General features: G+C 41.3%; 1 pseudogene; it reads left to right on the top strand.

Moving 5' to 3' along the window:
* Nucleotides 1-11,083: 11,083 nt before the first annotated feature.
* LOC118623033 lies at nucleotides 11,084-16,535 on the top strand (annotated as a pseudogene).
* Nucleotides 16,536-16,821: the final 286 nt, after the last annotated feature.

Raw genomic sequence — 16,821 nt, 5'->3', positions numbered from 1 at the left:
AGGGGTGTTCTTTGAGGCTCTGTCAGTGGCTTGGAGGGAAGAGAAGGAAAGATGCTGTGAGTGTAGGGCGGAAGGGCCTCTCAGCCGTCCCTCCCCCGCTTCTCTGTTGTATGTTTATACTTATGAAAAAGCTTCTGAGGTATCACCTTCAAAATCTAAGCCTCAGAATAAAAGACAGGATGGCTGGGTCCCAATTGGGAGTTGATGGCCCACGATAGGGGTTAATTGCAAGGGGCAATAGGGTACTTCAGTTGGGAGCTTGTTGTGCCTGGTTGGGAGGGCGTGAAAAGGAAAAAGTAGAGAGATGAAGGGGAGCTGAAGATAAGTTTGACAATTTTACTCAGAGTTCAGCAGAACTGCTTGGATGTTAGGGTAGGGTTCCTGATATTTTAACCAGTTAGTCGTGTTTCTCTAGTTTGTGCATGTTTCTCTCTGAAGCTCCTTGACCTCTTCCATTCCGACCCCGTCCTCTCAGACTGGCTAAAAATTATCTGTTTTCTATAACATGGCACACATTTTTACTATTGTACTTAGTACATTGCACTGTAATTCTCTTTTCCATGCAGGTCTTTCTTACTGCTCTGAGCTCCTTAGGGAAAAGGATCAGATATCATTTATTCCTGCCCCTTGCACATAGGGCAAAGTCATGTGACAAAATTTTGTCAATCAGAGGCTTCCTCCAGGTCTTTGGAGGTCGTGGCACAAAGATGTGAGGGCAATTAAGAGATTGTTTTCAGTGTGGTTCCCTAGGGAGACATTTGAACTGGACAGTTGTGTTCTTGGCTGGTTGTGTGCTGCCTGGATCCTGTGCCTGAAAACCTGCCTCTTCCTCAGCCTGGTTTGCCAGCCTTCCCAGCGATTCTAGGAACTAGTTGATATATGTTAATAAATTCCTTTTCTGCCATATTTACTAAAGTCATTTTCTTTTGTTTGCTACAAAGAACCTTGATATATATGGTGAATCTCCTAAGATTCTTTAATTCTAAGCAATAGAAACTGGCTAATTGTAATGAAACACTGGATTCACCTAGAACTCTATCTGTAGAGGTGCAGCAAGAACTTAGAGAAATAACCACTCAAACCCGACAAGCTCATCCTCAGTCATTAAAGGACCCTATTCAGCTCTTTGTATACCCAACTGCGCCATACCCTACAGCATTGATAGGACAGTTAACTCCCAAAGTAAAAGATCTTGAACGGATCTTTCCCCCAGCTACCCTGTCTAAAGCAATAACTCCATTTATCGAACAATTAGCAAATCTAATAGACAAAGTTAGTAAAAGAACACAAGCACTAACAGGGTATGACCCTCAGATTCTACATTTACCTGTTACTCAGGAATGATTAACATTTTGATTTCCCAGGCAATGGACTTTCGAGTAGTTCTAGCAGATTTCACTGGGGAAATTAATTATTCTCTTCCAGCAAATAAATTACAAAATATTCATCTATTACACCTTAACATGGTGTGGAAAATCAGTAATATGTCATTACCTGGGTCTAGAACTATAGTCATTGGTGGACCACAAAGCAGGTGCAGCCTGGAAAGAGAAGGAGGATTGGAGAAATAGCCTTGAGCCTGGGTCAACTCAGTACTGAATTACGGGCTGCAATATTAGCTCTTCAGCAATTTACAGAAGATCCCTTAAATATAGTGATTCACAATATGTAATTAAAATGTTATAAAGAAGAGAGCAAGCTTTTATTAAGCCTTTAGCTGATCAGCATCTATTAACCTTTTTTTAAAAATCTTTATTGTTGGATGTAAAATGTATTACAGATGTTCCACATTTTTCCCCCACTGACCCCCTCCTCCTCACTCCCGCCCCCCTCCCACCTTTTCCCACACTATTGTCTGTGTCCATTGGTTATGCACTTAAGTTCCTTGGTTTATTTCTCCCCCCCCCCCCAACCCCTTTCCCTTTGAGGTTTATCAGTCTAGCAATGAATTTGTACTTCTTAATCTCTTCACCTTTTTCACCCATTCCTCCAACCCCCCTCCCAACTGGCAACCAACAAAATGTTCTCTGTATCTATGAGAATGTTTCTGTTCTACCTATTCATTTTGTTTGTAGATTTCATTGCCGATAGATATGTATTCATTGCCATTTTGTTTGTTCATATATTTTATCTTTTTCTTCAAAAAGACCCTTCATCATTTCATATAATAACAGTTTGGTGGTGATGAACTCCTTTAACTTTTTCTTGTCTGGGAAAGTCTTTATATGGCCATCGATTCTAAATGACAGCTTTGCAGGATAGAGTAATCTTGGTTGTAGGTTCTTGCTTTTCATCGCTCTGAATATTTCTTGCCACTCCCTTCTGGCCTGCAAAGTTTCTTTTGAGAAATCAGCTGACAGCCTTATGGGAACTCCCTTGTAGGTAACTAGCTGCCTTTCTCTTGCTGCTTTTAAGATTCTCTCTTTGTCTTGAACCTTTTGCATTTTGATGATAATGTGTCTTGGTGTGGGCCTCTTTGGGTTCATCTTGTTTGGGATTCTCTGGGCTTCCTGGACTTGTATGTGTGTTTCCTTCATCAAGTTAGAGAAGTTTTCTGCCATTATTTTTATCAAAAATGTTTTTAATTTTTTGCTCTCTCTCTTCTCCTTCCAGTAGACCCATAATGCGAATGTTGGTACACTTGAAGTTGTCCCAAATGCTCCTTAATTATCCACTTTTTCTTTTTTTTCTTTTTGTTGTTCTGATTGGGTGTTTTTTGCTTCATTATATTCCTTTTTTTTTTTTTAATCCTCACCCGAGGATATTTTTTCCATTTTTTGTACAGATAGAGTGGGAGGGAGAGAGAGGAAGGGAGAGAGAGTGAGAAACATCGACGTGAAGGGACACATCGAGTGGCTGCCACCTGCACGACCAACCAGGGCCGGGGACAAACTGCAACCGAAGTATGTGCCCTTGGCGGGAACCGAACCCGGGTCTCTCCGGACCGCAGGCTGACGCTCTAACCGCTGAGCCAAACTGGCCAGGGCGTGCTTCATTATATTCCAAATTGATGATTTGATTCTCAGCTTTACTGAATGTACTATTGATTCCTTGTAAATTATTCTTTATTCTTTTAGTGTATTCTTCATTTCTGACCGGTCCTTTGTTATGCTCTTAAGGTCCTCACTAAGTTCTTTGAGCATCCTTATAACCATTTTTTTGAAATCTGCATTTGTTAAATTGCACATCTCCATTTCATTTAGTTCTTTTCCTGGAGTTTTGTTCTGTTCTTTCATTTGGGACATGTTTCTTGTCTCCTCATTTTGGCTGCCTCCCTGTGTTTGTTTCTATGTATTAGGTGGATTTGCTAAAACTCTTAGGCTTGGTAGAGTGGCCTAATTTAGTAGGTGTCCTCTAGGGTCCAGTGGCACAGTCTCCCTGATCACTGCAGCTGGGCATTCAAGGTGCTCCCTCACCCCCCGTGGACTGTACACCCTTCTGAGTCTTGATTGCTGTGGCACCCAATGGGAGGAATTTACTCAGGCTGATCAGTTGCAAGGACTGGCTGTGCCCACTGCCCACTGATCTCTGCCCACCTTGGAGGATCAGCTGTGCAGAGGCCCACCACCCAGAGCAAGACTTATTTCAGCAGGGCTCTAGTACCCACTGAGTCTACCCCTTGAGTGTGTCACTTGTGGAGATGGTTGGGTGGTGGTGCTTCGACGTGATCTGAATCTGACCACTGGCTGTGCTGGCTCTGGGGCCTCCTGGGAGGCACAGGCCAAGGTCAGCCACTGCCTGTGTTTTACCTGGGGCCACCAGGCATGAGTTACAAAGCAATATGCAGATGCCTGCTTCATGTGCTGGGCTTGGAGGTGTCCAGGCAAGGCCAAGCTATGAATCAAGGCCAGCTGCTGCCAGTGCCAGGGCTGGGCCAGTTAAAGAGAGGTATGGGGCTGGCTGAGGCCAGATGCTGCTTGTTTGAGAGATTTTAGGAAAATTCGAAGCAGGAGCCGAGAAGGCCATTCTATGGTAAAGCCGCTAGAACTGCTTGGGTGGCCCCAAAATTGGGTGGGGCAGAGCCTCAGGGACTCACCAGGATGGGGCAAACAGTGTGAGCTAGGTTGCTGGAGTCTCAGATTTTGTCCCCATCTGCTGGGCCCATGGGGGAAGGGCTCACCAAAGGAACAATGACCTTTGCCAGCATGTCTGTCCAGAAGAAAGCTGCCCCTCCAGCTCTCACCCTGATGCTGAACAATTCAGTTCTTCCCCATGTGTCTCTGGTGCCTTTCAAGCTTCCTCCCCCATGCTGGAGCCTGGAAGGAGCAGGTCCAAGTACGTCTGTGCGTGGGCCCTTTAAGAGGAGCTGCCTGGGGCTCCAGAAGCCTCAGCCTCCCTGCAGCCTCAATTCCTGCTGGTTTTTACAGCCAGAAGTTATGGAGACTTCTCTTCCTGGCCTGGAATCCTGAGCTGGGGGGTCTGGGTCCCCTTGCTCCTTAGGGAGGACCTTCACAGTTGAGATATCCTCCTGATTTTTATCTGCCACACGTAGGTGTGGGACCAGCGTGTCCACGCCTCCGCCCCTCCCACCAGTCTCCTTGTGCCTACTTCTTTAATTTCGTAGTTGTAGGACTTCCATTCAGTTCACTTTCAGGTAGTTCTGTATGATGGTTGTTCTGTAGTTTAGTTGTAATTTTTATGTGGCTGTGGGAGGAGGTAATACCGCATTTACCTACAATACCATCTTGACTGGAAGGGTGTAATTTTCTGAAATCTTTTCTTGAATACTTAATGGGTTGTTTATGCTGTTGTAGACCTACTAGATATGTTGTTTTCCTGCATCTGTTGCCAGAATATAAGATTTGCTATTCACACAAGATATTTCTGACATACTATTAGAACCAATGTGGTCTGCTGCCGCTGTTCTCTTATCTTCTGTCATTTAAGACTCAATTCTTTTCTGTACATAAAGATATATCCAGATTCTGATGACTTCTCATCTTTTCTACTATTGACATTCAGGGTTAAGCCATCAAACCATCATGTGTCACCTTAGTGAGGCCTACTCCTGACTACTTGCATTAGTTAGAATAGGCTAGGTTATTCTGCATAACAAACAGTCCCCCAAATCTCACTCCCTTAATCAACACATAGCTCACACCAAACGTCTCACACACATCGACAGGGCTCCAGCTCCTCACAGTTGCTCAGGGATCCCGGCAGGTTCAAGCTTCCTTCTGGCATGTTCTGCGACTGCTGCAGCAAGACGGGCGGGCGTGTGGGAAACCACGCACTGCTCTTGGACCTCCTGTCCCGAAGTGACACGCCATTTCTGCTCTTCACGGGCCATTCCTAACTTTAGTATGGCAGGGAAGTACAATCCTAGCATGGGTCTGGGAGTGGAAAACTAAATATATTTGGTGATCAACAGTAATGAAACCAAACTACTGCATTTAAAATGTCCAACTTCCCATCTCTGCCTTAGGACTTTGCATATTCCTTACTCTGTTGCATCCCCCCCTCCTCCCATAGCACTTATTATCTTCTAATTTATATAATTTATTATTATTTTTCTATCTCTTCTCACTAGAATATAAGCCCACAAGGGGAGGGATTATTATTATTATTTTTTTAATGGTACGTGCCCTTAGCGGGAACCGAACCCGGGACTCTCTGGTCCGCAGGCCGACGCTCAACCGCTGAACCAAACTGGCCAGGGCAAGGGGAGGGATTTTTGTCTATATTGTTTTATATCCACATTGGTAAGAACAGTGTCTATCTTATAGTAGGCTTTCTGTAAATAAATACTGAACGGTTAAATAAGTCATTGATCATATACCAGTTTTGTTCTCATACAATAGCCATATATACTATGGCTAATGAGAGCAACGATGATATAAATTAGAGAGATTACTTTCTATGGTTATTCAAAACCATTATACTTAGGAAAATCTTTGCAACTAGGATGTCTTATTGAGAGGATGAATTCTTTTGAAAATGGGAACTCCTAAAACATTACAACAACAAACAGATTGTTAAAAGTCTTTATTGTATTATCTTTACAGTTGGATTCACAAATATAGTAGTAAACAAATAATTGCTTATTTGAAATATATGCTGTTATGGTCCCTGCAGAGGCAGATGGACCCCCACCCAAAGTTAGGCTTGGCTGCTGAGACAGAAGACCTGACATACACAAGAGGGTATAAAGGTTTATTACTCACATAACCAAGGCTTCTCAGGGGAGTAGGACAGATCTCGCAACAGGTTTGAAATGCGTTGTAATGGTCATTAGGGAGTGGGGCTGAGTGTGGGGGTCCTGTCGGTGTCAGAAGAGGGAGCTCTCAGACTTTCTCACCACTTGTCCAGGTGTGGGGCATAGGGGTGAGGCTTACAAGCTGTTCCTTCTCCACGACCACCTTTGAACTGAAACCTCACCTCTTACTAGGTCTCAAGCCTACCGGTCCTGGGATTGGAACTATACCATCGAATCTTGTGGGTTTCCAGCTTGCTAACTCATGCTGCAGAGCTTGGAACTTGCCAGCCTACATCTTCAAGAGCATCAGAGACAAACATTGGCTATCATTTTGAGTTCCAATAGAACAAACTATTAAAAAATAAGGTACCTCTTGCCCTGGCCAGTGTGGATCAGTTGGTAGGAGCATTGTCCAGCACACTGAAAGGTCACGGGTTTGATTCTGGGTCAGGGCACATCCTAGGTTTCCGGTTTGATTTCCAGCCCGGTCAGGGCGCACGTGGGAGTCAACGGATGGATGTTTCTCTCTCTCTCTAAAAATCAATGGACATGTCCTCGGGTGAGGATTTAAAAAAAAAAAAAAGATACCTCCTTTGCCTTCACTTAAAAAGTATCTGATCACTGTAAATTATGAATTCCTATCTTGATTTGTAAAAGTAGCTTTCATTAATTTTTTTTTTTTTTTGCTGCTTTCATTAGTATTTTGAAAAACTATCCTGTGAATTCTCGATTGTATACTCATTTTGGCCCATCTGATAATCCCTGCCTGCACTGACCCTGCGCTCTATGTTCCCTACATATGTGCAGCCTCTTGGGAAAGGTCCGCAGTCAGGGGACCTTCTCTTCTGTTTCTGCTACCCTTTCTTCCTGTTCCCCCTACTTCGTTCTTCTTTCTGCCTGGGCCACTGTTTCTCCTTTCACACAGTTATAGGGGAGGCCCCGGGGAGTTTACAGGGTGGGTTGGTGGTGAGCACAGGAGGTAGAGAGGGAGACGAAAGATGGGATAGAACACTCTTGGGGCTGCACCTCGGTTCTCCCCACTGCCAACCACCGTTGTCACCCACTGGCTCCGGCAGTGGGCGTGGCATCCTCTGTCCATCTCTGTCGTTTCTCAGAGTCCCTAATTTGCTCTGCCTCCCTCTGCGGTAATTAACTTGCTCTTGAAACTACAGTTATGGGAGAAAATGAGAGAGGAAATAGTAAGGAAATAGCGGGGGCTTACCAGAAGGCGTCCCTGGGACAACCCAGACCAGGTATAGGGCTGGTCAGAAGGTCCGATGCCCACGGTCACTCTCCCACTGCACTGTATCTGGGGGCAGAGAAGGCAAGGTAGGTAGGGCCCGGTTTCAACTTCTTACTTGGCACATTCTCAAGGCTTTTTACTTTATCACCATGTACACATTAAAACCCAATTCTCTAGCTCAGTCTCTATTTAATAAATAGGAATTTTGATGCTTAAAAATGGTTGAATAGAGAGGACATCACTATGAATCCTATGGACATTAGACAGAATAATAAAAGCATTTTGTGATTAACTTATGCCCATAAATTCAAAACAAGAAAAGAAGCCCAATTCCCTAGATTAGTCCAAGTGTAAATATACCCATCAATCCAGGTTAGCTGCCACGTCAGTATACTCATCTAATGCGCTAGTTTTCAGTCACCTCTTCATTCCTGGCCTTTGGGAATTTCTGTTACTTTCTTGTGAGCTTAGCTATACATTCAAAAAGATGTGTTATCTGACATTCCTCTTTGTTAATACTGAGAAATGTTTTCAGAACCTTGAGTTCTATTAATAAAACTAGAAACCTCAGTGTTCTATTTAATTTATCAAAGGTCTTTGTCTATACCACATCCTCACAGCCTAATTTACATACATAATACTTACAGATGCATGGTGTATAAGCATACATGTACATGTATTCTCTCTGTCTTCTATTTTCTAGTCTCTTAGCCCTTTGGAAAGCTTAGTAGATTCTTAATTATAAGCAATACTGAGCTTATCAAAAGCTGTAAATTCTGAATGTAAGAAGACTGTTGTATACAATAGACTCACCATTAGTACCTGTGCATAACTTTATCCTTTACAAGGTCTAAATGAAAAACTAGAAGATTGAGCCCTTGCCAGTTTTGCTCAGTGGTTAGAGCATTGGCCTGCGGTCTGGAGAGACCCGGGTTCGCTTCCCGCTAAGGGCATGTACCTTGGTTGCAGTTTGTCCCCAGTTGGTCGTGCGGGTGGCAGCCACTCGATGTGTTTCTTTCATGTCGATGTTTCTCTCTCTCTCTCTTCCTCTTTCTCCCTCATGCTCTATCTGAATAAAAAATGGAAAAATTTCCTTGGATGAGGATAAAAAAAAAAGTAGAAGATTGAATGGCTATGCAAGTAAATGAAATCAGAGGGAACTTTTCCCACTCTATATCTTCATTTATTACCAATGGAAACTTTTCAGGAAGAACAGCACAGTGGTTAATACCTATGCAGACAGGCAAACCTGGGTCTGAATCTAGCCTTTGCCAGTCTGTGACCTTGAGCAAGTTACTCAACCTCTTTATGCTTCAGTTTTCACATTTGTGAAAAGAGAGTGTTAAATGTAAAGGTAAAATGAATCTATCTATCTATCTATCTATCTATCTATCTATCTAATCTATCAACAATTCTTGTCATATAAAAAGATCTGAATAATGTTAACTATTGCAATTATTATAATTTTTTATTTTATTTTTTATTCTTACCCAAGAATATTTTTACATTTATCTTCAGACAGAGCGAAAGGGAGAGAGGAAGGGAGAGAGGGAGAGAGAGAGAAAGAGAGAGAGAGAGAAACATCAATGTGAGAGAGACACATTGATTGGCTGCCACCTGCATGGCCCCAACCAGGGCTGGGGATGAATTGCAATGGAGATATGTGCCCTTGGCCGGAATCAAACCCAGGACTCTTTAGTCAATGGGCCGACGCTCTAACTGCTGAGCCAAACTGACCAGGGCATTTATCCTTGGTAAAACTCAAACCCATTCAAGAAAACCTCTGAGCGCCCTGACCAGTGTGGCTCAGTTGGTCAGAGTGTAGTCCCATGTAGGAAGGTTGCGGGTTTGATTCCTTGTCAGGGTACACACTTAGGGTGCAGGTTTGATCCTGGTATGGGAGACAATGGATCAATGTCTCTCTCACATTGATGTTTCTCTCTCTTCCTTTGTCTCTAAAATCAATTTAAAAAATTTTTAAAAAACTAAACAACAAAAAAAACCTCTGAGGGCCTATGCATTAAGTTGAACTGTATGAAATTGCCACAACTATAGGTAAAACAATCAAATATTGGCAGTTTCACAGGGCTCAGTCTAATACTTGCTTTAGAGTATGAATTCTATTTTGAAGTTGATAGAGGAAGAGTCATCAGAAGGGTGAAATTTTGATAGCAGAAACACAGATGAGCACTCAGTCACTGGTGTTGATTTTGTGCCCAGTTGAATTCTCCATTGGCTGGGCATTTAACTTCATAGTAATTTGGTTACTCCATTTTAACTTTGCCTTATTTAGATAAAATTTTTCCAGTAAGTTGCAGAAAAGTTATATCTTTTAGTGTATTGAACTGGCCTGTGAATTTGAAAGAAAAAAAAGTCCCATCTTGGAAGTGATCATTAAGAATAAGAGCCAGCCAGCTTGTTAGTTGGCTGGGGCACCTCATTAGTGAGCTCCCAGGGTGACCTGCTGAGTGATTAGGAGAAAGTAGAGAGAATGCATTTGCATCCTTCTAGACTGGATCTTCTTGTTAACACCGAGTAGCTGATTAATAACTGTGGAGAAAATAGAGGTCTTGCTGGTGGCCCGCAGGGAGCAATACATAATTAGAAGAAACGTCCCTTGCCAAACAGACAGCTGATAGTTTAGGAGAGATGAATAACCTTCTGATACTGGGACTTGAAATTTAGCCGAATTCCTGTCACTTTCTTCTGTAATTTGACTTGTGATTCACTGACAGGAAAAGTGGCTCTGAGGACAGACGTGAACCCTCCCACACCGAGCTCTCAAATGCTGTCAGATTCCTCTGGAATTCACTCCTTTTTTATAGATCAGCCATCAGGTAACCTCTCCAGCTCAGTTTTTATGACTAAGGTAAATTAGAAAATAGCCCGGCTGGTGTGGCTCGGTGGCTGAGCACCGGCCCATGCACCAAGAGGCCGCCGGCCTGATTCCCAGTCAGGGCACATGTCCAGGTTGTGGGCCCGATCCCCAGTGGGGGGCAGGCAGGAGGCTGCCAATCCATGTTCTCTCTCATCAATGTTTCTATCTCTCTCTCCCTCTTACTTCCTCTCTCTAAAATCAATAAAGAAAAAAATTTTTTTCAAAAAGGAAAGAGAAAATAGTAACAAGTTGGCTATGGAAGCTTGAGCTACATGGCCTGTTAAGACATAGTTATTACATTCTGTAACCGTGTGATCTCCTCAAGACTTGGGCTCATACAGCTCCTTGGCTGAATGTTGACTCAAATGACAAGCGGGATTTACCCACATTTCCTATCACAACTTTTAGATAACAATGGGCTATACCTTTTTCTTAAATTCTTCTTTTAAAAAATTATATAAGTAATCTGTGATAACTTTTATAATATAGATAAAAGAAAAAACAAAGCTAGATCACCCACGATCATTCAGAAAATGCCATAATGAACACCTTGGGTGTCAAGAAATGCCCTGAGTGGAAAGAATTTTCAGCCCAGGGCAGATAGGTAGAATATGACTTTCATGATGGGAAAGGCACTTCCTCTGTGTAATAGAAGGAAAAAGAAGAAAGTAGTTGCAAATCGAGGACTGATGGATAGAGTATGATGTGCTTGGCATGGTGGACTCTATATTCTTCATGATGTATGAGGACTGATCATCAGCTGAAGATGAAGGGGAAGAAGGAATTCAGAGTTTTAGTGAAGAGAGGAGGTATGAAATAATAATGGCAAGTGGGAGAGGTGCTAGTAGAGCAAATTAGGAAAATTTCTGGCATGGTTGAATGTAAATTTGAGATTGGTCACTATGAATTCGACCTGTGACCATGCTGCCTAACCAGGTGTTTTTCTTCAGTAAAGTACTGTTTCAGGTTCAGGCACAGAGGAGGTAGGTGATAATGGATCCATGCTTTGTTGGGGTTTTGCTTTAAAAGGAGGTCAAGGAGTTGGAGGTATTAGCCTCTGACAACAATTGGTGTTCTGTCTCTTTGGATTTCCCTATTTTTGGATATAAATGGAATCATATAGTATGTGGCTGTTTGTGTCTGATTTCTTTCATTTGTTTTAAAAGTTCATCATGTAGCATGACATACCTTTATATGGCTGAATTGTATGCCACATTTCATTTACTCATTAATTAATGGTATTTGAAGTGTTTACTCCTTTTGGCTATTATTAATAATGCTGCTATGAATACTATGTATAGTTTTTATTTCAATATACATTTTCAGTCCTCTTAGGTGTATACCCATGAGGGGAATTACTGGGCTGTATGATAAGTGTATGTTTAACTTTTTGAAGAACAATCAGCCTATTTCCCACAGTGGCTGTTCCATTTTACATTTCTACCAGCGATGTATGAGTGTTCCAATTTCTCCACATTCTTGCCAAAATGTGTCACTTCCTTTTTATTAATTTTTTCTTTACAACCATCCTCATGGATGTGAAGTGGTATCTCATTGTGATTTTGATTTGCATTTCCCTAATAAATAATGATATTGAAATTTTCATTTCATTATTATATCTTATTTTCTTTTTTTTTTTTGTTATCCTCACCCGAGGACATTTTTCTATTTTCTGTTCAGATAGAGTGGGAGGGAGAGAGAGGAAGAGAGGGAGAGAGAGAAACATCGATGTGAAAGGAACACATCGAGTGGCTGCCACCCACACGACCAACCAGGGCCGGGGACAAACTGCAACCGAGGTACGTGCCCTTAGCGGGAACCGAACCCGGGTCTCTCCGGACCGCAGGCCGACGCTCTAACCGCTGAGCCAAACCGGCCAGGGCATATCTTATTTTCTTAACTCCAGAATTTCTGTTTGGTTTCTTTTTATAATTTCTAATGTTCATTGATATCCTCTATCTGCTGAGATATATTCTCGTGGTTTCCTTTAGTTTTTTGAATCTTTTGCCTGTTTAAGCATATTTCAAACAGTTAATATACAGTACTTGTCTAGTAAGTCCAAAGCCTGGGCTTTCTCAGGGCCAATTCCTATTAATTTTTAAATTTTCTCTTCATTGGCTTTCTTATTTTTTCATGTCTTATAATTTTTTATTGAGAACTGAACATTTTGAATATTAGAATGTGGTAACTCTGCTAATCAGATGCTTTTCACTACTTAAGGTATTTTGTTGCTAATTATTGTAGTAGTTGTTATTTGTTTAGTGACTTTTTTGAACTGATTTTATAAAGTCTTCATTTTATAATGTATTCTTCATGTGGCTACTGAAATCTCTGCTCTGTTAGTTTAGTGGTCAACCCAGTGATTCTACAGAGATGTCTTTTTTTTTTTTTAAAGGGAGGTAGATTTTATTTATTTATTTTTTTTATCCTCACCCGAGGACATTTTTCCACTTTTTGTTCAGGTAGAGTGGGAGGGAGAGAGAGGAACAGAGAGAGAGAAACATTGACGTGAAGGGACACATCGAGTGGCTGCCACCCGCACAACCGACCAGGGCTCAGGACAAACTGCAACCGAGGTACGCGCCCTTAACGGGAACCGAACCCGGGTCTCTCAGGACCGCAGGCCGACGCTCTAACCGCTGAGCCAAACCGGCCAGGGCTACAGAGATGTCTTTAAATTCCTGGAACTGAGACTTCTGGTCAAGATGGTGATGTAGGTAAACATGGTACTTGCCTCCTTCCACAACCACATCAAAATTACAACTAAACTACAGAACAAACATCCTTCAGAACCACCTGAAATTGAGCTGAATGGAAGTCCTATAACTATGAAATTAAAGGAGAAGCCACATTGAGACTGGCATTTGTGAGTCAACTTTAACAAGAACTGGCTGATACCCTAAGAAAACAATCTATGTTAGAGGCTTCACTGGGGGTTACATCACATTATCCTATGAATTTAGAAAATGAGATACAGGATTTAAAAAAAACTAGATCAAAGCAGAAGTCAAGTTGAAGAAGAAAGTAAAAAGCAGAAAACTAGTAAAACAGAAGTAGGAGGAAACACATATTATGTATCTGCTGCTGACAGTGATGGAATTATTCAACAAACAAAGAGTACACAAACAGATAACCAACAATATCCTATGGAGAATGAATATTCTGATAGATTTATTTGAAAATAAGATAGAGAGAAGAGACACAAATCTGATCTGTTATATAAAGAAAAGAGGAAGCAGTTAAGAGAAAAAGAACAATAATATATTAAAGAAGTTGAAATAAAGCAACAACTTAAAACCACTGTTAGAACACAAGAGATGGAATTGAAGATTGTAAGAGGGAATTTCAATCACGTTTCTGATAATTGTGAAAAAGAAGGATATCTGTTCCATGAAAATCACATGTTATAGGATGAAAATGCAAAGCTAATACTAGAAATAGACACAATAAAAAATCAGAATCAGGAAATTGAAAAAAAGTATTTTGAAGACATTAAAATTGTCAAAGAAAAGAATGACCATCTTCATAAAACCATAAACCCGAATGAGAAAATATTAACAGAAACCATATTTCAACATAATGGACAGCTTAATGTCCTGACAGCTGAAAATACATTGCTAAACTTTGACCTGGAGAATGAAAAACAAAACAGAGAAAGACTGGAAACAGAAGTTGAGTCTTACAAGTCTAGGCTGGCTACTGCTACACAAGATCATGAGCAATGTCAGACATCAGAAAGAGACCTGCAACTTACTTTCCAGTCAGAAAGAGATGAATGGTTTTGTTTACGGGACAAAATGAATTTAGAGGTGTCTAACCTGAAAGATAACAATGAGATTCTTCTCAACAACTCCTTCCTTCCTTCCTTCCTTCCTTCCTTCCTTCCTTCCTTCCTTCCTTCCTTTCTTTCTTTCTTTCTTTCTTTCTTTCTTTCTTTCTTTCTTTCTTTCTTTCTTTCTTTCTTTCTTTCTTTCTTTCTTTCTTTGACAGAGAGGGCCCTGGCCAGTTTGGCTCAGTGGCTGGAGCATCAGCCTGTGGACCAGAGAGTCCTGGGTTCAGTTCCCGCTAGGGGCACGTACAATAAATAAATAAATAAAAAAAAAAAAAAAAAAAAAAAAGACAAAGAAGAAGGGAGAGGGAGAGAGAGACAGAAACATTGATGAGAGAGAACATTGATTGGCTGCCTCCTGCACTACACCCACTGGGGATCGGGCCCACAACTTGGGCATGTGCCCTGACCAGGAACACCAATGACCTCTTGGTGCATGGGTCGACACTCAACCACTGAGCTACACTGGCCAGGCTCTCAACAACTTTCTAAAGCTGAAAGTAAATTCAGTAACCTAGAAACTGAGCTTAATCAGGCCAGAGATGCTCTCAGAGAAAAGACATTGGTTTTAGAAGGTGTACAAAGAGACCTAAGCCAAACACAGTGTCAGAAGAAGGAACTGGAACACATATATCAAAAGCAACAAGATAAACTGCATGAATACATTAAAAAGCAGGTATCCTTAGAGGAGAAGTTATCTCACCTACAAAGCGAAAATATGTTGCTTCAACAGCAACTAGATGATGCTCACAAGACTGACGATAAAGAAAAGACAGTGCAGTCGTCACTCACCACTTCGTGCTTCGACTTTCGCGGCTTCACTCTATCATGTTTTTTCCAAATACCATAAAAACCGCGATAAAGTGAAGCCGCCAAAGTCAAAGCCAAAGTGGAGAGGGACGATTTTATATAAATAAAGAATCCTACTTTGTGGAAATTCATTGATCGTGGTAGCGTCTGGAACTGATTAACCACCATAAACGAGAGCCGACTATAATTAATATGCAAGATCAGTTTCAGGATATCATAAAAATACTATAAACCAAAAATGAAAAACAAGGTCTTGTGTTGAATGAAAGAAACAAGGAGTTAACCAATGAACGTACTTATTAAAATAATATATCAGTATGAAAATGATAAAGCAGAGAGTTGCAGTTGTGGGACAAAAACTGGCTGATACCCTAAAAAAAACAATCCGTGTTAGAGGCTTCGCTGGACGTTATGTCATGTTATTGTGTGAATTTAGAAAATGAGACACAGGATTTAAAGAAGAAACTAGATCAAAGCAGAAGTCAATCTCAGGATGAAAATGAAAAATTAAAGAAATACGTTGTAGCAAAATTAACTCTGGAATATAGCTTGGGTCAAGAAATAAAGAAAAACGATGAATTAAAAAAAAGAGGTTACACCCTGGCCAGTTTGGCTCAGTGGTTAGAGTGTCAGCCTGTGGTCCAGAGAGACCCAGGTTTGGTTCCCGCTAAGGGCACATACCTCGGTTGCAGTTTGTCCCCGGCCCTGGTTGGATTGTGTGGGTGGCAGCCACTGGATGTGTCCCTTTCGAGTCGATGTCTCTCTCTCTCTCTCTCTCTCTCCCCTCCTCCCACTCTATCTGAACAAAAAATGGAAAAATGTCCTCTGGTGAGGATAAAAAAAAAAAAAGAGGTTACCAGATTGATGAAACTATTAGAAAGGACACAAAGCAAGTTAACTGAACATGCAAACGAAGAGCTTAGTTTCCCTAGAGTTTTAAAACCAAATCAAACAAAAATGGATGTTCAGAATGATGACCTGTAAGCAAAGCTAGAAGCAGCATCTTCCAAATGTCTATGCCTGGATGAAGAAAATCTATTTCATCAACAGGAGTTGTTATCAGTGAAAGCAATAAAAAAATGTAAAAAACTAGAGAATGAAAACCAGAAGTGGAAACAGGAAATAGTAAATCTCAAAAGACATATGCACATGAATATGGTAGAATTCAGTGAAGTACAACAGTATAAATGGAAGATTGAAGAAAGAGCAGGACAGTATAGAAAAGAAGTATTAGAAGAAGTCGATCTGTTTTTACAGACACAAGCATTATCTCAAGCAAATCTAGAGCCATTAAGAGAGAATCATGATGCTTCAATTGCTCTTTAGGAACTCAGAATGAAAGAACTGGAATTTGAACCCTCCAGAATAAAAACATCTCAAGATTGTAAATCGAAAAAGTATAAGCAACTCTACCTAAAAGAAATAGAAGGTAGAAAGTCATTGGCAACGAAACTAAACAAGATGAACGAGAAGCTAATGCACATCAGCATGGAACTTCTCCTAAAGGAACAAGACAACAGATGCTTACTCAGGAATCTTAAACACAGGGCCAGTCCTGAAGATACCTAGTGTTGGAAATCTTTATAATAAAATAATCAAAAATAAATAAATAAATACATAAATTCCTGGAACCACAACAAGATTCCCCACTCCTTGGAGATGGGCTGCGTGTCTTGGGGCATGCTCTTAATGCTCAGCTAGGGCGTTTACAACTCTCTTTTAGCTTCCTGCCTGTAGAGAGTCTGAACTTCAGCCAGAGGTGAGAGCTTAGACCTTTCTAGCCTTTTTAAAGGTCTTTTTGAACATGTGTCCAGCCCTGAACATGTGTGTGGCCTTCTAGATTCTTAGGAATATGTGGGAACTTT

This window comes from Molossus molossus, unplaced genomic scaffold, assembly GCF_014108415.1.
Source record: "Molossus molossus isolate mMolMol1 unplaced genomic scaffold, mMolMol1.p scaffold_m16_p_9, whole genome shotgun sequence".
NCBI lineage: Eukaryota > Metazoa > Chordata > Mammalia > Chiroptera > Molossidae > Molossus > Molossus molossus.
The sequence above is the reverse complement of the archived record's forward strand: the minus strand, read 5'-3'. Positions and strand labels throughout refer to the sequence as shown.